Source organism: Triticum urartu, chromosome 3A, assembly GCF_056163025.1.
Source record: "Triticum urartu cultivar PI428250 chromosome 3A, HENAU_Tu73, whole genome shotgun sequence".
NCBI classification, from domain to species: domain Eukaryota; kingdom Viridiplantae; phylum Streptophyta; class Magnoliopsida; order Poales; family Poaceae; genus Triticum; species Triticum urartu.
In genome coordinates, this window is record NC_141875.1 from 675,593,971 (window position 1) to 675,615,586 (window position 21,616).

Genomic DNA, 21,616 nt, shown 5'->3' on the forward strand with positions numbered 1-21,616 from the left:
ATAACCAGAAAAGTGTTATTGGGAGAGATTTTTTTTGTGAGGTGTTGGAGATGCTCTAACACTAGAAGTTGTATCGTGGTTCTTTATTCATGGGTTATTTTTTTAGGTTGTATCATAATTGACCACTGGGTTGCCGTCTTTAATTAGTTATACCGGGCTCTGTTTATTTTCTTGTGGTGGCGCAACCAAACCTATACTTTCATATGGAACTGCAAATATACAAAAGATTCCCTCATAAATACAAAAGATGGTAATACTCTATGCAGGGATTTACATGCATGGTTGGCTATAGGATAAATGTCATATACCATTTTTCAATTTGATTTCTGTTGTAAAGATGTTATATGATACAGAGAAAAGCCAATTTTTATAACACGGTATAGACGCAGATGCTCATACACACACACATATACTCAACCCTATGAATGCATGCACGCACACTCTACCCTCTATGAGAACATCTGAGAGATTGAGCCGGCACATCATTTTGAGATTGACGAAGTCGTCATAGACGCCTTCGTAGTCGACTTGAACGTCCTCCAACTGAATGCACATCATCAGATGGCCTGAAATAAATTGAGAAAAATGCAAGCATCAATGCCAAGTCTAGAACTTCAACTCTGATGGGCTGGGGATATCACTGTTCTCCTAACCATCCCACCACAGGTTGGCTAACTGACACCCACAACTACATACGGAAATACCTACTGGGTTTCGGGCACCAATGGACTTGAATTGGAAAAAAAATAGAAATTTCAAAAAGAGTCAAGATTTCCTGAACTTTTTTGAATCAAACATGATTAGATATTATAGTCATGTGAAAATTCTTGCGAAGGATTATCTTTGACCGACTCCAGGGCCAAGACAAAAAAAAATTGCGAGTATAAAAAGCGTGAATAGTACTCCCTCTGTAAACTAATATAAGAGCGTTTAGATTACTAAAGTAGTGATCCAAACGTTCTTATATTAGTTTACGGAGGGAGTAACTTATATATAGTGCCAATGTTGTTTTTTCGCCTAGCATACCATGAAAATCATTCATCCGTGAAACTTTTCACGCGAGTGTAACACGTGATCATGTTTGACTCAAAAAAAATTAGGATTTTCTTCTTTTACTCTTTTTGAATTTTCTAAATTGTTTTTTTCGATTTGGGTACGTTGGCACCCCGAGCCCCAAAGATCTGTGTCGCACATACATATCACTACTTAGCAGTAAATGTTTTAGCATCCACTCTTTATCTAGTAAAGCTTAACAAATTATAAAAAATCTGAAATAAACGGTATCCATTAATTATAATTGAAAAGAATGAAGGGAAAATGTGAGGTGAAAAGTGGCAAGCAAATTCTTGATCACGTGCATGTCGGAAGAAAAACAGGCAAAACCTTGAATAACTCACTTGGGTAACTTTTTAATAAAGTACATGAGATATTATCTCAAAAACTAAAGTATCCAAATCTACATAATTATGGAAGGCATTAGAGAAGGAAATATGGAATAAGCACAATATTTGAATATGAAAAACTTCTGACTGATAGTGAACATGCATCTACAAAGAACGAGAACTAAAAACCCCTGTAAACAACTTGTGTTGGGACTAGCTATTATTTTTGACAACGAACTTGAAAACGATCTATTGCAACGTGGTTCACATCAGTTGCATATATAAAATATAATATACAAACATTATCTATTAGCTTCAAGTTACAAGAATGAGTTCAGCCATTGGCACAATCATGAGTATGGAAACAAATTAAAACTTTTGTCCAAAACACAAGGTACGTAAATGATTATCTCACTGTTTCAATACATAAGCCAATAACCATTTTGGTTGCTTCCATAGAAGATACGGACAACATGTATATATGCATTCAACGACAAGTGACAGGACACGAGGAGATGCTTTGATGAGAATGATTTCAGGTGAACTACAACACATAGAGAAAAATATGAAGGTGTTGCAAAGAATGACTTCAACAAACATAACAAGTTTTCAGAAGTCTTGTGAATATCTCCAAAGATATTAGCTTGTAGAGTGTAATATCTAAAACTGACAAAATAGGATATCAAATTTCTCAAATAAAAAGATGAACACCAATAAATAACTGAAGCTAAATTGTAAAATATTGGCAGTAAATGTTAATTTTTGATATTTAGGACTTCATATGACAATGAGAAAATAAAGATGAATCAGATTAAAAAAGTTGACAGAATCATCTTCATTATGGTTCAAAGGAGAGAAAGGAAATACAAAGCCTTTAAGCAAAAAAATTCCAATCAACAACCATTGCACAGATTTCAGTTTATAAAGTACAATAGTTCATTTATATACAGCAAGAGGGCAACATTCTAGGAAATCTTTAGGATTGTAAGCCAAATCACAGTAGAAAATAAGACCTTTTATTCAAAATTTACATGTAAGAGCTTATAAACCTGGTCAAATTCATTCATGCTGATTTCGCACATCTTTTTCCGAGCAGCACGGTACTTCTCCTCCCCTCCCTGCAGTTTTTATATTGCTTCAAAGAGAATGAGAAGACCACAATCTTCCCAGGCTCTGCATCTAAGAAGATCAATGGAGCCTTATCTTTGAATTCTGCACCTCATCATCAAATCTTTGTTTGGATGCTTGATAGAAAACCTGCAGGAAATAACCAAATTGAAACATGTCCAGACCTCCTTTGATTCATAGGATAGGAAAATCATAGGAATAGAAATGTCATAGGAAATGAATGAATCCAACTTCTGAGTCCATTCTGCCATTTTCAAGTGCCAGCATGTGACCTTGGCTTCAAGATTTTTATTACCAGCAGCCTTCCACTGGTTTGTAGAATTATGTTAATTCTGTGAATGGGTAGAGGGTATCAGATGCTGTCTGACTGTAGCTTCCGGAGAAAGAAGTATACTACGATAGCTCCCCCCCCCCCCCCCCCCCCCCCCCCCCAACACACACACACACCCCGGAATTCAGATCAGTGTATTAAAATTTGGAAGCATTCTATGCTTCTACATAGGGAATCATGCCGAAGCAGAGTGAAATTTCAATTTAAAGCAGATGCATTTGCAACTGAATAATGTCCAGATGGCCTGTTTGTTTTTTTACAACTTGAGCAACTTGCAGAAGTTACAGCAAACCATTTGCAGTAGTTTAAGCTAGGCAAAAAACATATTGGAGCAGCAACTTCCTGCTCCCTCTTTGCCTCCACAACTGAATCAAAACTTCTACTGGTGTGTGAAATTATGTTATTCTGTTCATGAGTGAACAGACAGTATAAGATGCAGTTTGATGTGTCGCTGCTGGAGAAAGAAGAGGTCAATGAATGACAGGGTTTTCTTTTAAGTTTATTTTTTGGAATTCAGATTGATACATTGAAATGTAGAGGCATTCTACAGGGAGAAGCACGAAAGGGATCAATCACGGCGAAGCAGAACGCAATATCTATCTTGTTCAGATTCATTTGCAACTGAACTATGTCCATATGTCCTGCTTGTTGCAATGTCCAGATACAGCAGTTACAGCAAACCATTTGTAACACAGTGTCTGCGTCTTCTTTGCCAGCACAACTGAAGTGATCTTTCACCATGCATAGCTAACAGTCTTGGCAAACAAACAGTGTGCAACAAAGCATGAAGGTGAGACCAACCTAATGCATAGCAAGTCCAGAAATTGCAGTTGGACAAACCAGAAAATTTAGAAGCATTCTACAGAGAGCACAACGGAGCAGAATGAAATCTCAATCTACTTCAGATGCATTGCAACTGAGCAATGCCCAGAGGTTGAGCAGCTTGCATGCTTATAGCCTCATGAAGAGTTCTATCACACACTTCCATGTAAATAGTTTAGATTCTATAGTGGAGCAATTACAGCAAACGATTTGTGACAGTTTAAGCTGGAAAAGAAAAGCATTTGGAAGCAGCAACTTCCTGCCTTGTCAACTGAACTCATCTTTCAGTATTCATAGATAACAACATAACAAACAAACAACAAGCCACAACATAGCATCCAGCCACACAATAGGACTTAATCTGACACAAACATCCTCATCATGTAATACACTGCCTGCAGAAAGCATATCACAGCTTGCCAGAGAAGTAGGTTTTTCAGCTGCTTACACAACACAAAGTCCAGAGCAGTCTTCTTGAACAAGTGGCACGGCGCGGCGCTACCAATTAACTTACAGAGATCCTTTCTGCTCTTTTGTAGTACTTGAGGTCAAAAGGGTCAGCAAACTCAAAATCAGAAGCTAGTTCGTGGTTGTAAGCAGGACCTGAACCGTCAGTGACCGGGCTCTTGAAGAGCTCGAGTCCGCAAGCTTTGCTGTTCCATTTTGCGCTGGTTAGAGGCTTCAGCTTCACCCTCACATTATCATCCCCCAGGGAGAAACACTCTATGGCCACCACAACCACCATCTGCTCCAGCACCCGAGCCTTCTCCACGACGAACTTGAGGAAAGAAACCTCGCTTCTCGACCCTCGGAACTCATAGAAGAACACCTTCTTGATGCTCTGCAGGATGCATTTGATGGGACCGCCCTCCTGCCAGAACTTGACATTGACCTTGCCAGTGGACTCTTCAGATATGGGGCGGGACTGCAGATGAAATCGATCAGGACTCTATGATCAGGCCAGTAATTAATTAGATAATTAGTCTAATTCACATTTCTGACCATGCTACATATGTACGCACTAACTAATATTGCAAAAATTGCCAATGCAGCAAGTGTATCTCATTCAAAGTTAACCAAATTTACCTGGACATGGAGCGTCTCCAGGTTGGGGAAGCATCTGAGAAAGCCAGGAACTTTCTTGACAGTATTGCGGACACCGAATTGCACCTCTATGCCCAAAATCTGCACACTAGGGACAATATTCTCCTTGTTCCCAGCCTGAAATTCACCCAGGGACACGGATCATACATTTGCATTGTTAACTGACACGGCACATCCACACATGCAAATTAAAGTAGGATCTACCAGCTCTTGCTCTCCTGGCTTAAGGTATCCCAGCACACGCAGTTTAGGAGCAGAGCCAATCTTGATCATAGAAGAGCGTTTCCTGGTGGGGCGGCCATTGTTCATCTTGGGGGACTCGGTGAGCTCGGCGAACTGAAAGAGCCTCTCCAGGCGAGGGGCATCCACCAAGTCGATGTCCTCCGCGAAGGAAAAGCCGAGCTGTATGCACCGCAGGCTCTGGTTGACGAGGCGGAGGCGTAATCCGCTCTGGAATCCCAAGATGAAGAGCGACTCCAGGACGGGGCTTCTTTCAAGCATGAAGTCGAGATCACGGTCCTCCATGGAATTCCAATAGAGGCCGAGCTCCCTGAGATTGGGGAATCTGGCGGCGCGCGGTACGGCGGCGATGTCCGGGAGCCTCCAGATGCCGAGGTGGAGGCGGGTGAGGGAGGCGCAGTTGAAGATCGTGGCGGGGAGGCGCAGGTCTATCGGCAAAGGGCGGTTGACAAAGACGAGCTCTTGGACCCCCTTGGCGACGAGGATGTCGAGCCAGCGGGCCATCTCGCCACGGTGCTCCTCCATGGTGGTGCGGGTGAGGTGGACGCAGCGGAAAGGGCCCGGGTGCGCCGCGAGGACGCGGGACACCGCGGCGGTGACGGCGCGGGGAGAGGCGGCGCCGATGACGAGCTGGCCGCCCGCGCCGCCGTCCGGAAGCAGGTGGCTGTCGGCGAGGGTGAGAGGAGCCGAGCGCCAGAGGGGCCGCCAGCGCGAGGCGAGGGCGGCGGTGCGCGCGGCGTCCTTGGCGGGGAGGCAGGAGACGATGTTGCGGAGGACCGCGTCGGGGAGGCGGCTGATGCGGTCGACGCCGTCGGGGACGAAGGCGCGCCGGAGAGCGAGAGGGTGGCGGCGGGGGAGACGGGCGGGTCGGGGAGGTAGCTGTAGACGTAGTGGAGAATGAGGTTATAGCCGAAATACACCATGTCGCGGTCCATGCCGCCGCGCTCCATGTGCGCGACCATGTCGCTCCAGGAGATGCCCTGGATCACATGCGAGTCGTCCATGGCCGCCGGTGGAGGAGGGGGGTGGGTGGGGGTGACGGCGAGGGTTTCGGGGAGGGGAGCTGGCGGCAGGTGTGATGACGGAGCCGGAGTGGTGTGGTGGGCAGAGCCGCAGAGGTGTGGCTAGCTAGATGTTGGGCCAAATGCCGGAATCAGGTACGCCTGGCCCGTGTGGTGTCAAAGCGACGTCCCTTGGCTGTGTGGTGGGGACTTTAATGAGATCACAGATAACATGGAATATTTCGGGGCCAATGAAAGAGCGGAATGGCAAATGCAAAGTTTTCATGAGGCTATCGATGAATGCAAGTTTCAGGACTTGGGGTTTAACGAAATCCCGTACGCGTGGGATAATCGCCAGGAAGACGCGGCGAACGTTAAAGTGCGCTTGGATAGGTACCTAGCCGACCCGGGCTTCATCCAGATGTATGGAGATACGGGAGTGAGGCACGTACCATCTCCACAGTCGGATCATTGTATGCTAGTCATCAAAATCAAGAAGCTGGTGAAGTGGGAGGACAGCGGTCCTCGCCGGTTTGTTTACGAGGAAGCTTGGAGACGGGAGGAGTCATATGAGCCCACGGTGGTGGCTGCATGGGAGAAGGGAGCTCTTACACTTGAGGAACTCAACTCCTCTTTATATAACATGCAGGGCCAACTCACCGATTGGAAATAAAAGAAATTTGGGGACATAAAGCGGAAGTTGAAAAAAGTGAGGAAGGAGTTTGAGAAGGAAAAGGCAAACTCGCTGTACCACGGCTCGTCCAGAAAGGAGGAGTTAGCAAGGCAGTTGAACGATCTTTTGTTGAAGGAGGAAATTATGGCGAGAGCACGGTCGAGAGCTGACTGGCTAAAGGCAGGTGACCGGAATACTGGATTCTTCCATGCTCAAGCATCAAGAAGGAAGCATCAAAATAAAATCCTGGTGCTCGAGAAACAGGATGGAACAATTGTGGATACGAGGGATGAGGTGAGAGCTGAGGTACAAAGTTTCTATACTCAGCTATATACTGCTCAAGATGAGGTGGTTATGGATGAAGTATTGCACCACGTCCCAAGCATGGTGACGGATAAGATGAATGACCGGCTGAATAGGCCTTTTTGTGAGGATGAAGTAGAGAAAGCATTGTTCGCCATGGCACCGGCGAAGGCGCCAGGAGCGGATGGTTTTCATGCGGGTTTCTATCAGCACCACTGGTCACTTATAAGGGAGGATGTAACCCGCTCAATTTTAAATTTTTTAAACGGCGGGCACATGCCGGAAGCTACTAACAAAACTGTAATAGTACTCATACCAAAGGTCAAGAACCCAAGGAATATTACACAGTACAGACCAATCTCCCTCTGTAATGTCATCTATAAAATCTGTTCCAAGGTTTTAGCTAGCAGGTTGAGGGAGATCCTAGATGAGATCATCGCAGAGGAGCAAAGCGCTTTTGTTCCAGGGCGGTTGATTACGGACAATGCCATCACAACTTTTGAGTGTATCCATGCAATGAAGAGGAAGAGGACTAAGCAAGGGTGGTGCGCGGTGAAGTTGGATATGATGAAGGCATACGATCGTGTGGAGTGGCAGTACCTCCAAGGAATCATGCTGCAGCTGGGTTTCTCGGAGGAGTGGGTGTCTCTAGTTATGAGATGTGTCAACTCTGCTACTTTTCAAGTGAAGATGAATGGAGAATTGCTGCCCTCTTTTCGCCCATCCAAAGGTATACGGCAAGGTGATCCAGTTTCCCCGTATTTGTTTCTGTTATGTGGGGAAGGACTCTCATGTTTTTTGAAGAACTATGATGCGGGATGGGTCGATAGAGGGATACGACCAGGACTGAGAGCTCCTTGGATATCGCATCTTTTATTTGCTGATGACTGTTTAGTTTTTATGAAGGCGGATTCAAGGAGTGCACAGAGGTTGAATGAAATCCTTCAAGCCTACCACCTGGGTTCGGGGCAATGTGTGAACAAGGCCAAGAGCTCGGTTTTTTCCAGCCCAAATACAAGGGCGTCGGCGAAGGCAGGGGTCCGAAGCAACTTGCAGATATATAGAGAAACTCTTGCAGAGAAGTACTTAGGCTTGCCCACGGCGGCAGGCCGGATAACGGAGGGAAGTTTTGTGCATGTGAAAGAACAAGCAAGGTCCAGAGTGCAAGGTTATTGCGAAAGGCTCATGTCAATCGCGGCTAGGATGGTTCTTCTCAAAGCGGTGATTCAAGCCCTACCGGCCTATTCTATGATTTGTTTCAAGCTCAATAAAGGCTTATGCCAGAAAGTTACGACAGTGATGTCGAAGTTTTGGTGGGATGAATCTCTTGATAAGAGAAGAATGCACTGGCAATCTTGGGAGAAGATGGTTGTATCTAAGTCCAAAGGAGGCTTGGGCTTCCGGGATTTGGAGCTGTTTAATGATGCAATGCTCGCCAAGCAGGCGTGGCGATTGCTGGATAGACCGGACAGTCTATGCGCGCGTGTTCTGAAGGGTAGGTATTACCCTGATGGAGATTTCTTGCAGGCGGGATGTCCTGCTAGCGCCTCCACTACGTGGAAGGCGATAATCAACGGCAGGGAAGTACTCAAGAGGGGGTTAATCCGTAGAATTGGTGATGGAACTACAACGGAGGTTTGGCATGACAATTGGATACAAGGGAGCAACACTTTCAAACCTGTGTGTAATATGGGAAGTGATCCCATACATCTTGTGTCCGATCTGATGACGGATGATGGTGACTGGAATGAGGAGATTATTGAGAGAACCTTCATTGCCCGGGATGCGATAGCCATCCTTAATATGCCAAGGCCGCGGGTACCTCTACCTGATTTTTGGGCATGGGGCTATGAGAGGTCGGGGATTTTCACGGTTCGTTCAGCATACAAAATGTTGATGGAAGCCCGGGAAAATGATTTGAATCAGGTGGGCAGCTCCTCCCAGGGGGAGGAGATATGGAAGTCACTATGGAGATTGAAGGTGCAGCCCAAGATACGAATTTTCTAGTGGCGGGTCCTGAAAGGATTCCTACCGGCGAAGGAAGAGTTATGCCGATGACATATAGGGGAAGATCACACTTGTCCAATGTGCGGCAATCAGGAGGAGTCGCTGTTTCACTCTTTGGTTACATGCGATCACACCAAACTGTTTTGGAGGGAGGCAGAAAGTTTCTTCGAGCTCAAGTTACCACGGCTACACCCAGCAACGTGGTCGCGGGACTTGCTTGATCCCAGCTTTATCGGGAGAGACCGGGCAGCTGTCATTATCTCAGTCATGTGGGCAATCTGGTCAAGTAGAAACAAATACACCCATGAGGAAGTCAAATATCAGCCCGGGAGATCGATGGTCCTAGTGAAGGAACTTATCCAAGCTTTGTACATCCCACCCGATGCTGGCGAGGGGAGGAGTACTACGAAGGAGAGATGGAAGCCACCGGAAGAAGGATGGTGCAAAATCAATACAGACGCTGCGGTGGATGTGAGTGTGGCTTCTTCAGCGATCGGATTAGTGGCTCGGGGCCACGATGGAGAACTGAAGCTAGCCGGAGGCCGCAAGTTGCCTGGGGTAACTGATCCTTATTGCGCTGAACTGCTAGCTGTCAGGGAGGCTGTGCGTCTAGCTATGGAGAAGGGCTGGACGCAGGTGACCGTCGAGACGGACTGCAAAACTGTTATAAGCGAGTATATGGCAACGGATTGCAGGTCGACAGGTAGCCCGATCATCAACGAGATCAAATCCTATCTCCAACACTTTCAGGGGTTGCAACTAAACTTTGTTAGAAGAGAGGCCAATGAGGTAGCTCACTGGTGCGCCAGAGAGAGTTTGGCTAGTATTTCGAATGTAACTAGTTTTGATGTTTTCCCTGCTTTATTGATTGCCCTAGTGCAATCGGATGTAAACCGTCTTAATAATGAATAAATGCCTTAGAGGGCGGTTCTCAAAAAGGTACGCCTGGCTCGTGAAACAGCCGCTTTTCTCAAAGAATCAAATCTGGATCATTAAAAAAACGAAATTGTTTCAGCATACTTTCAATGATGCTCCAGAAAAATAATTTGCAAACGTTTTTCAATACTAACTTTGCAAATCACCATTGAAAAATATTCTGGCACAAGAGGACATTTCTTGCCTTCCGCACCGACTTACCAATTGGTTGCAGCATGGGGATCTCAGGGCATCTTCAACGCAACCCGCAAATTTCCTCCTGTATATGTCTGTGGACAGGGGACTAGTCCACGGACACGGCTGCAGGAGGACATCATTCAATTATAGCCACATACATTTCAAATTGAATTTTAACTAACCTGACGAAATTCATACAAAGTGGTCGATATTCATCAAAGTTGCAACGTTAAATGATGTACATATCGTATGACGCAATGTGCTTTCGTGCGTGAAATTTTTCATGCATTTGCTCCTAGAAGGGCTCCCCTCTGCTTTGCATATAAACTCGCGGATACAGCCAGCCACGTATCACACAACAACTCATCCTCCATGGTCAAGTTGCTCGACATCCTTCGTATTGTAAAAAATGACATAGCATTTGAAATTAAGGTCAATGGCATTTTACTGATCACCTGTTGGGAGTGGCGTCTGCCATGGAGGTCATCGACAAGGGGCGGAGTGTACCTGAGTACAAACGGCTCTAGGGTGGGCAGCTCCGCCATACCGTCAAGCGAGCGTGTCGCTACTGGTAGTAGACGTCCGGCAGTGCCTCTGTGACGGCCGGAGACGTACATCAACGGCATCGGAGGTAAAGGGTGCTGATGCAATGTAAGGTAGAGAAGGGCGGAGTGGAAGGAAGTGGGACCGGGAGGGAGGATTGGGTGGGCCGGGGATGTCATAGTCCTACGTTTGCAGGTGCTCAAACTCCCACAAACCTCCCCTCACTTTGTCTCCAATTTACGAAGAAATCACATCCGAAGCACCCTGCTGGCCGATAAATGTCGGCATTGGATGGCTTCCACGGTCCGGACAGCACGGTCCAGACGGATGCGGGCCGTTCACGGGTTCACCTTGAAGATGCCCTTAACAAACCCCTTTTCCACCACTCAGCGCTTAAGCTCAAGAAGTGTAATAACATCAAGAAGACATCTTGATGGAACGAGAATTTGAAAGGAAGACACCCATGATTTAAACGATCTGGTGGTTAATTATTATTTTTGTATTGTTTTAGATTGAGGCACCAGAACTAGGCCTTGATGCAATTAGTCAGAAATTCAGAATCTGTTAGCAGGACCCTTGGTTACGGGCCGTGAAGATTCCTTTGCTCAAAGAGTCAGTGGGAAGTGGGATTATGTTAGTAGTACTCCCTTCGTCTCAAAATAAATGACTCAACTCTATACTGATTTTAGTATAAAGTTGACTCATTTATTTTAGGACGGAGGGAGTATAACCTAATTATTTGAAAGTTGAATAATCTTCGGCTTGCTAAGGGTGAAGTGCGATACCATAACCTAATCAAGGAGACACGTTTCGGAAATGGAATTTTTCTGCTCATCTGCTTGTTTGTCACCGGTTTCCTGGAGCTCCCGGTTGTGCAGGCCCCATCCCCTTAAAATTTGAGGGGGGGGGGGGGGGGGGGGGGGGGGGGGAGGGATGATTAGATTAGAAAAGAAAAAGAAAAAAAAACAACCGTAGAATGAAGTAGAAGTACAGATGGGAGCATGGAAATGGAGCAGACAAGCTGGATCCGTTGTGCAACACCACCACCGTGAAATAAGATGCGCGTTGAAGAAAACAGCCAAAAAGGAAAGGCGCCCCGATAAGGAGAGGAAGGTGGATTGGGCCAGACGATCGACCCGAAGAGTGGAGGAAGCTTCTTCGCGCGCAGCTCCGAGACCCTGTCGGGCCGAGCTAACAAAGATCACGCACGTGCGTGATAAGCAGGCGCAAGGTGCACACGGGCTCTAAAGTCAAACCGCGTGGTCGGTGCAAATAAACGTGCAAAGGAAACTACACTCCCGTAAGAGCATTCTGCATGCCATTTGCTGGCCGCCCAGCCGAACAGAAATGTGGATCCAACCTCCTCCAGACGCAACAGCGTGTGCTCGTCTCGTCTCCTCCTCCACCCGCACGCGTCGATCAGCTCGAGCGTCAGGCAAACTTTGCACCGACGCACTCGCCATCGCCAGCCGCCGCCGACGATCAGCGTCAACGCTATTGCCGGCAGGCGGCAGGCCACCTTGCCGCACGTACGCTTCGCACACACGAACCAAGCAAGCAGGTATAACGCGTATTTTTCTGTTTCAATTTGGCACCACTGGATTTCCCACGTGGTATAATTTGGACTTTACCCAAGAACGTCCTCCTACTATTATCCCCCAAAACCTGTGCAGAACGCGACCTACGGCACAGCGGCCGCGCGCTCGTACCCTGCACCTAGTGTGCTAGGGTTTCTCCTCCCCCCGCCGGCGCTGTCGCCCCTCTACCTCGTTGCCTATGGTCTTAGGACCATGAAGATGCGGTGGATCCGGCCCTTGCCGACGGGGCTTCGTTTTTTGATTATTTTTTTAAAAAAATCGTTAGGGTTTGTATCCTGTTCAGAGATGTGAGGCAGTGGTGGCTCTTTGTAGATAGAATAAGGTCCTCTCCACCTAGCCCTTGTTTCGGTGGTGTTTCAGTATCGTCGGAGAGTGTGTGAAGATTTGTCTCCGACGGATCTCGTAGGATTCGGTTGGCATTTGTCTTCTATGGATTCACATACAACCGGTCTTCGTTCGTCTGTGTTGTTATGTCTACATGTTGGGTCCTTTCGATCTATGCTTCTCTTCATCGATGTTAGTTATTGTTTCTGGTGTGTGCTGGCCTTATGGGGCCTTAGCACGATGACTTTCTGACTGTCTACTATAACAAGGTATGTCCGGCATCGATGAGGGAGGGGCGACGACGGTGACCTGTACTTGTAGTTGCTCCAGTACTTGTAGTTGCCTCTATGTGGTCTACGAACCTGGATGCATTTTTTGCTTCTGGTGTTCTCTGTACTATCTTGACAGTCGATGAATATATTGAAAGTTTTCCTTGTAAAGAAAAAAAAACTATTACCCCCAAAAGAATAGAAAAGAAAAGAGAATGAAACCATGTAGTTCAAGTCCAAGCTCACCACGTTTGCTGTGACTTATGGACGCAACGTTGAACATAGAGAATAAGTAGGGAGTGCTGCATACTCAACTAAATTCAAACACCCATGTGCAAAACCTGAAACGGGAACGCGCACTAGACAACGTGACAGAACAAACGAAGGTTCGCGGGATGGACGTCGGCCGGGCCAACGGAAACGTCGGCATGGGCAGAGCACGTGTGATTGGTGAAGTATACAAACGTGCAGATAAAATATGCTCCCACTTTTGTATGGTTAGCCATCGACTACGTACAAGTGGAGAGATATGCCTATTTCCAACAGATGTAACGTTTAGAAAATAGATTGGATGCAACTAACGATATAAGGTTAATTATCCTTTTGCCCTCAGTGGTGTTCATGTGCTCAGTTTTGCCCTCAGATACGAATTGTCCTCAGTTTTGCCCCTAGTCCGAGCACATCAACTATGACGAGGCCAAACGGCCATATTTGAGTCCATTCCGTCCGCCGGCGTTAGTGGTTGTGGGTCCGGAGCTTACACGTGGGACCGCGTGGACGTGGGTCCGGAGCTGACATGTAGACCCGTGCAACTAAATCCCCAAATCATTCTAGCTCACACCCATCCGCCCGGCCGGCTATCCTGCGCCGCCGCCGCCACCTGCGCCGCGGCCAGCACCTGCCCCGCCACCAGCTGCACGGCCTGCTCCGCCGCTACCTCCCTGCGTCTATGCTCCACGGCTACCTGTGACGCCCACCACCTTCCCGCGACGCCACGGGTGGGGCGCCCGCCACCTGCTCGATCCGCGGCGCGGCCTCCTTCCGTGCGCCCGGCCGGAGCGCTCAAAGGTGGGGGGCTGCTGGAGCTATTTAAACTAGGAGGAAGAACCCTAGGGTGAAATGGTGAGCATCGGCGACCCCGGAGTATTTGGCGAGGCAGGCATCGGGCTGGAGATCCGCCGCGTCCACGACTGGGTTCCCGAGGGGTAAGTCTCGCCTCTTGTTTAGATTGAGCTTAGTTGTGCATTTGAACACTCGATTCGAGTAGGTTTGCCCAATTAGTGTGCTGATTGCGTCTCTGTTTTTCGCCGGTTAGGATGGAGTTGCGGTTTGCTTTCATGGTGCACATTAGAAGGGACTGGTACATGTTCGATGCAAAGGATAAGAAGAAATACCAAGGAGGTTTTGATTATTGGTTGCCAATGGCTAGTAATTGGAGTTTCAGACAATTTGGGGAGGTAATTTGTAGCCAATATCCTTGGGGTTTGCTTGATGAAGTGGTATACAAATACTATGATGGGGAAAAGAATTGGGTGACAGTTAGTAATGATGAAGAGCTAGCTATCATGTTTGTTAGGCATAAAGAGAAAGATAATTTTCATGTGAGGCTGCAAGTTGATGTGCTTGAGCAGGCATTTGGACCTAGGATGGCTGGTGCAACATCTCGAGGAGAACCAAGTCGTCGTAATGGCATCTCTAGCCAGAACAGTTCAGTTGGTGCATGTTGACGTGGTGGCTCGACAAGTGTGGGCAACAGCAGTAGGGTCCCCCTTGAAGTGGAGCCTGATGGCTACAATTCTGGGGTTGATGAAGAGAAGCTATATTCTGATGTTATTTGGAATTTACGACGGGCACCTCGGACTAAAAATCAAGATGAGGCTCACAATGCAGTCCGTGTGGATGATGACGCGATGGGTGAGGACGAAGACCTTGCAGCTGTTGAGTGGGACCCTTTGAACCCTCATATGGAAGAAGGTACAGTTTTTGCATCCATGAATGAGTGTAGAAATGCACTTGTGACATACTGCATCAAGGTAGAACGTACTTTCAAAGTTGACAAGAATGATCAAGTACGTTACAGAGTGCACTGTCCGACTGAAGGTTGTCCATGGAGGCTGCTTGCATCTAAAATGCGGAATAGCACTAATGTTCAGGTCAAAGTGAACCCTTTTAAGCACACATGCCAGGAATCAACCCTTAGGAAGGATACAATCAGTAGAGCCAAGTCAAGATGGGTGGCAGAAGAAGTAAAGAAGTGGGTGAGAGAAAACCAGCAAGTGGGTCCAAAGGAATTGCAGAAGAATATCAAAGATAAGTTCAAGATAGATTTACCATACATGAGGTTGTTCAATGGTAAACAACATGCTATGAATTCTATTTATGGTAACTGGCAGGAAAGTTTTCAATTGTTGTATTCATTCAAAGGTGAAGTGGAGAGGACAAGCCCAGATAGTATTGTAGATATTGATCACCACACCGTGGAGTACACATTCAGGGGAGTGACAAAGACCAAGGAATGCTTTAGGAGGGTTTTTGTCTGCTTTGAGGCTTGTTGCCGGGTTTTTTTGGCAAGCTGCAGGCCTTATTTGGCTATTGATGCCACTTTTCTCACAGGGAGATTTAAAGGACAGTTAGTAGCAGCTTGTGCAGTTGATGCACATAGTTTTGTATTTCCAGTTTCCTATGGTGTGCTGGAGACAGAGTCTGAGGAGAGTTGGAATTGGTTTTTGCATAATCTCCGCCGGGTTATTGCACATCCCAATGGGTTGGTCATTCATACAGATGCCTGCAAAGGTTTAGAAGTGGCCGTAGACAATGTGTTCCCTGGAGTAGAGCATAGGGAATGCATGCATCACCTTGCTGCAAATTTCATGAAGAAATTCAAAGGAAAGGTGTATACCGACAATTTATGGCCAGCATCTTTGACATGCAGTGTGAAGAAGCACAACTACCACTTGAGGCAGTTATACATGAATCCCAAAGTGAAAGAATACTTGGAAACACACCACTCCAAGTTATGGGCCAGAAGCCAATTCAGTGAAGTGAGCAAAGTTGACTATGTGCACAATAATCTAGCAGAGTCTTTGAACTCAACGATCCGGAAACTAAAGGGTCATTATGTGGTGAATTTGCTTGACAGGATAAGGATAGAATACATGCAGAAATTTCATTATCGTGCAAGAATAGCCGAAGCAAAATTCATGGGCCACATTATCATCCCTGCCGTGATGAATGAACTGAAGCAGAAGACAACAGGCTTGAAAATGAACATGACTCTTTGCTCGGGTACCACAGCAGAGATATCATATTTGGATAAAGAGAAGAGGGAATGGAGATATCCAGTGGATTTAGAAGTTAGAACTTGCAGTTGTAGGCAATGGCAGATAACTGGGTTGCCATGCATTCATGCCTTGTTTTTCATCACTTCTCTCCCAGGTCCAGCAGGGAACATACAGTAGTATGTGCATGATTACTACTCTGTTGCAAGGTTCAAAGCCACATATGCTTATGCCTTGCCTGCTATGGAGGGAAAACAACAATGGGACATGGTGGACCCTGGATTCAAGCTTTGCGCTCCAATTCTGAAGAGAGCAGCAGGTAGACTAAGGAAGAGTCGAATCAGACCTCGCAACGAAGGAGCTGGACTTGGAGCGAGGAAGCGTAAGTGCACAAGGTGTGGTGGGTCTGGTCATTTTGGTAAGTATTGTGATAACACAGTAGATCCAGCGTTCATAGAGAGTTTCGATGAAGGCTTCGATGAAAATGTTGGTCAGCAGCCGGTTGCCTCAACAGATGATGAAAATGATGGTCAACAGCCGGTTGCATCAGATGAGGATTTTGACGAGGTTCCAAATGATGATGGTCAACAGCCGCATGATTTTGACGATGATCCAAAATATCCTCCAAATAATGATTCAAGTGAGGCTCCAAATGGTGATCCAAGTGAGGCTTTAAATGGTGATCATGGTGATCCAAGTGAGGCTCCAAATGATGATCCAAGTGAGGCTCCAAATGGTGACCAACCTTCTGTTGCTGTGAGTTCTGCTAGGTATGTAAATCTTGCAAGGGTCAAATACTACTGTACATCTATCACTTGACATGATCTCATTACCGTTTATGTTTTGCACAGCTCTATGGTAGGTTTGAAGAAGACGCGCAAGGTACCGACAACCAAGAGAAGAAGAGAAGAAACAATGAGCACAAAGTGCACGAGGAGCAAAGTGATGGCAAGAAGCTCAAGGAACAGACAGAAGCCCCAACGCTATCTATGAATAATTATGAAACATTATGAATAAGGGATGATGTTGTATTATGAAACATTTATCACTTGACATGTTGTATTTCTGTTGGATGATGTTGGACCTATGTTAGAAGTATGTTTGACATGATGTTTAAATATCTGTTGGATGATGTTTGAATGAGCACATGGTTTTTCCTTTTTTGATTTTTTTGAATTTTGTTTTGCTCATTTAAATTCTGGTCAAACCTAACTTTGACCAAGATTTAAACAAGTCTAAAACATTAAAATGAAAAATTAAGCCTGGATACTTCTTAGTCAATCCAAAATGAAGTTGTGGTGAGCTTTTTGAAATTTCCAGGCCTTGCATGCATGGAGGCGGTGACGTGGGTTTGCATGCGCGGGAGGCGGCGACCTGCATGCATGCGAGCGAGGCGCGCTAGGTGAGCTAGGCTAGCGAGGCGAGCTAGGTGGTTCAGTACAGTGGTTCAGGGCAGCGATTCACATGCACCACCCGGTCAAAGAGCTATGCAGTGATTCAGATGCACGCACGCGCCCCATGCATCGTTTTCGTGCAAAAATTTAAGTGTGCAAAACGTAACGGATACACACACGCATCCGGATTCACACACGCACCGTTCTCATCCTTTCTCTCTTCCTCTCTCACCCACAGGCCTATAAATGGGGTGCCTCTCTTCCTCTCCCACCCACAAGCCAGATCCGATTCTCTCCAACTTCAAACACCTAAGCGACCGAGCCCTCCCCAAGCGAGACCAAGTGAAGATGCAGTTCAACGGGACAACCTTAAACCGTCCGTCTGTCGTGCCGGAGCTGCGCTACCCACCGGGCGTGCTCGTGGAGAGGGAGCTCCGTGTGTGGGCTATTTCAAGGTGGAGGGGTTCCGTCGAACTCACCCGCGCCTTCCTCAGAGCCGGCTATGCCCACCTCCCACGGGGCTCGCCGAGGATGTTCACCCTCAACGAGGTTCGTGACCACGGCGGCATCCTCCTACTGCTCACGGTCACCTTCACCAACCCGTTTGACGCGCGCGAGCCCCTCGGCCAAGTCTTTTGGTGCGGCTGCGAGGCCATCTTCTTCACCGTCTACAACATCTACACCAACTACGAGCGCATCTTCCCCGCTCCAGGCCAGATGCACTCCCTTCCCTATGACGAGGAGGAGGAGGTGTGAAGATGAAGATGGTGTTGAAGGGGCGCGCGCGGCCAAGGTGGAAGAAGAAGGTCAAGATGAAGATGTTCAAGCCCGGAGTCAAGCTCGTCATGTTTCGTTTTTTATTTTGTTGCTTTTCTATGTCGTGTCGTGTCGTGTCATGTTTCGTCATGTGTCTGTGAACTGTCCATGAACTTATCTAAGTTATTGCAATGGTACGGTGTGTTCCATCTTATCTAAGTTATTAGGGTTTATTATGTGTGTTAAAAATGTCCGTGCCCAAACATATCATTTCTTCCCTAAACAAGTCATGAAGTTCGAGAACTTGTGGTTTTCATTAATGAAAATCGGAGGGGGTGAGAAGCCCTCTGTTTCATTCAAACAAAAAATCATGAACTAACATGCAAATTTATTCCCTTTAAATCCTAAACCAAGTGCCACTCTAACCCTAAACCAAGTGCCACTCTGACCAAAATCATGTGGTAGTGCAACATACATTTTCAACCTTCCAACCCTCCAAAATTTAAGTGCAAAACAATGGAAAACCACTCTCACGCGTGTGCAAACATTCACGGTCTCACTATTTTTTTAAAAAAAATCACAATCTCACTATGTATACCTTCCTTCCCTATCCATGTCAAAGTCTTGCCATTTGTCCTAGCGGTTACCAGCGCAGCCCTAGACACCACAAACCCACGCGGTCCTGGGTTCGAGTCCCCAGCTGCACCAATTTTTTGTGCATTTTCCACCCTTCATTTTTTAGACAAATTATGTTTTTCTCAATGTAATGCCCTTAAAAATTATTCATTTATTTTGGCACCTGGCGTAAACCTCTACCAGAGCTGAGGCACATTTTCCATGACATTTTGGTCTTTGATTTAAATCATGGTGTATTTGAATTGGATTAATTAACAGCTCAAAAAATTTCTAACCTTAATTGTTTGGCTCCGGAATAATTCAATTAGTTTCCACAAAAAGTTCCAGCATTATGATTTACTGCCTAAATTAAATCAGAATAGAAAACAGAAAAATACGCAAGAGAACCCCCGAATGGGCCTAATTGGATGCAGTTGGCCCATTAGTCTAGCCTGCACTTAGCTCTACGCTCTGAATTTGGCCCAAGAGCAACCTTTTTTTTGGACAGAAAGGCAGAGCAGAGAGCTGCATTTCATTGATCAAAAGTTTCTGAATTCCTAATTTCTTCTCTTTTTTTCCAACATATTTAAATGTTGGTCACTTCTTCTCTTTTTGTTTCAACATTTAAACAACTTTAACCAACATTTAAACTAGGTGGATTTCTCAAACAATTTCAAGATTACAAATTCCTCCATAATTCATGCCTTTCCATACATTTTCAACATTACAACCAGTGCGATTACCATACCTACAAATGCCCAAAAGTATTTGCAAATGGGTATTGGTAGTGCTTGATCTTCAAGCTTCCTAACCTTCTTCTTCAACATCCTAAGCTCAACAGCTAGCTCTCTGTCAGTGCGTGCTTCGCCCTCCATCTCTTCTTCCGAAGCTCGTGGTGCGGCCACTGCCGTTCGTGGCAGCATGCGCAACCATTCTTCATGCTCTTTTTGCAGTTCATTCATCAGAGTCTTAGCCAGAGCATCGACCCAAAGAAAGCAGCATGTCACCTGCATGAACACCAAACAGATCAACCCATTGCTCAAAGATCCCGACCACGAAAATGGTGCAATTGCCCCGATTCTTACCCCATTCTCGCTGCACACGTAGAACGGACGATTCTGGTTCCTTGGTGTCTGAGAAACCCTCCGATCAACGCCCGCCCGGCACCGCGGACAGACGAAGACAGGCATGTCCACACGCGCCCGGCTCTGCATCCGCGAGGTGGCGCGGGAGCTTGAGGAAGACATGGAGCTCGGAGCCGAAGGGATCTCAATGTCGCCGCGCCCTCCACTGCTAGCTTCTCACCGCCGCGCCCTCCACAGCTAGCTTCCCGCTGCCGTGCTCTCTCTCTCTCGCCGTGGTCACTGCCGTGCTCTCTGTCGCCGTGGTCACCGCCGCTGTCGCCCACTTATATAGCACACCCGCCAACAGCTCTCTGCTCAACGGCTCTCTGCTGGGTCCCACAAGCCACGCGTGCAACGGTCTGAATAAAATTGGCCGTTTCTGCCACCTGGTCCCACCTGTAAGGGCCGAGTCAAAAGGTTGACCTGACGGAGACGGCAGAGTTCACGGAACGAGTCGGTGCGCACGGACTAGGGGCAAAACTGAGCACAATTCGCATCTGAGGGAAAAATTGAGTACATGGACACCACTGAGGGCAAAAGGATAATTAACCCAACGATATATTCATCGAGTGCACGTATGCACGTATAGATAAGTATAAGGGATGGCCACATCCTCAACTATACATGGAACAAGAAGGGTTTGTTGTATACAAGAAATACACCTGCAATATTACATACTCAACAATAATATCTCTATGCTATAAAAAGCCTCCGTCAGTGATGATGATGTGTTTGCTATTCGTCATACATCCATATGTAGCTTATATGTAGTCTATATTGAAATATCTGAAAAGATTTATAGTTCCTCCATCCCAAAATAAATGAGTCAACTTTGTATTAACCACTTTGTATTAGCTTTGGCTAATATAATGTTGAGTCATTTATTTTAAGAAAGAGGGAGTATTGAGGACCAGAGGGAGTATAAGCTATCCCCACCGAGGGCCGAGGAAAAGCGAGACGATGCAGGAAGGTTTTTTTTGAGGGAAATGCCATCATGGCGGTTTATATTTCATGAGAAAAAAGGGCTACATCTTCTGACAAAATGTCTAACAAAAAACCCGAAGGCTCGGACTGCCATACAATGGTTCGCGAGTCCTCCGACATAGTAGCCAACATATCAGCCGCCATATTGGCTTCCCTAGGGCAGTGTTGAAAACTAACTGAAGCAAAATTACGACAAATAAAAGCGCACTCCTCATAAATAGTTGCTGCCGGTCCAAGCGAGTTGCCTCCAGATTGCATCACTTGGATCACTTCCATACAGTCGGCCTCAATCACCAGTTTGTTGCAGCCCATGTCATTTGCCAGAATGAGGCCGTCTCGGAGCCCTCGGGCTTCCGCCGTCGCCGCGTCCTCAACGAACCGAATGTCGCTACATGATGCTGCAATGAAGGATCCAGAAGCATCGCATAAGATTGCACCTGAACCCCCTGAACCAGTGTCCTCAGAAAAGGAGGCATCTACGTTGAGTTTTACAAATCCTTCACTTGGCTTGGTCCATCCATGTCTCACAATCTGGCCTGGACCCTTTTTCTTTGCTCTTGAGAAGTTCTTGGACAGCGTCGAAATCGCTTGTGCTGATCGTGTAGGATCCTGTAGCTGTTCACCGTG

General features: G+C 46.5%; 2 pseudogenes across 1 annotated transcript; one reads left to right on the forward strand and one right to left on the reverse strand.

Annotated features, from left to right (window-relative positions):
* Window positions 1-3,889: 3,889 nt before the first annotated feature.
* LOC125547160 (FBD-associated F-box protein At5g22730-like) lies at window positions 3,890-6,140 on the reverse strand (annotated as a pseudogene). The gene is made up of 2 exons (XR_015599907.1): window positions 4,750-6,140; window positions 3,890-4,588 (listed from the first exon to the last, which is right to left on the reverse strand). The product of XR_015599907.1 is annotated as an FBD-associated F-box protein At5g22730-like (transcript).
* Window positions 6,141-14,171: 8,031 nt separating this feature from the next.
* Window positions 14,172-15,298, forward strand: LOC147981429 (uncharacterized; annotated as a pseudogene).
* Window positions 15,299-21,616: the final 6,318 nt, after the last annotated feature.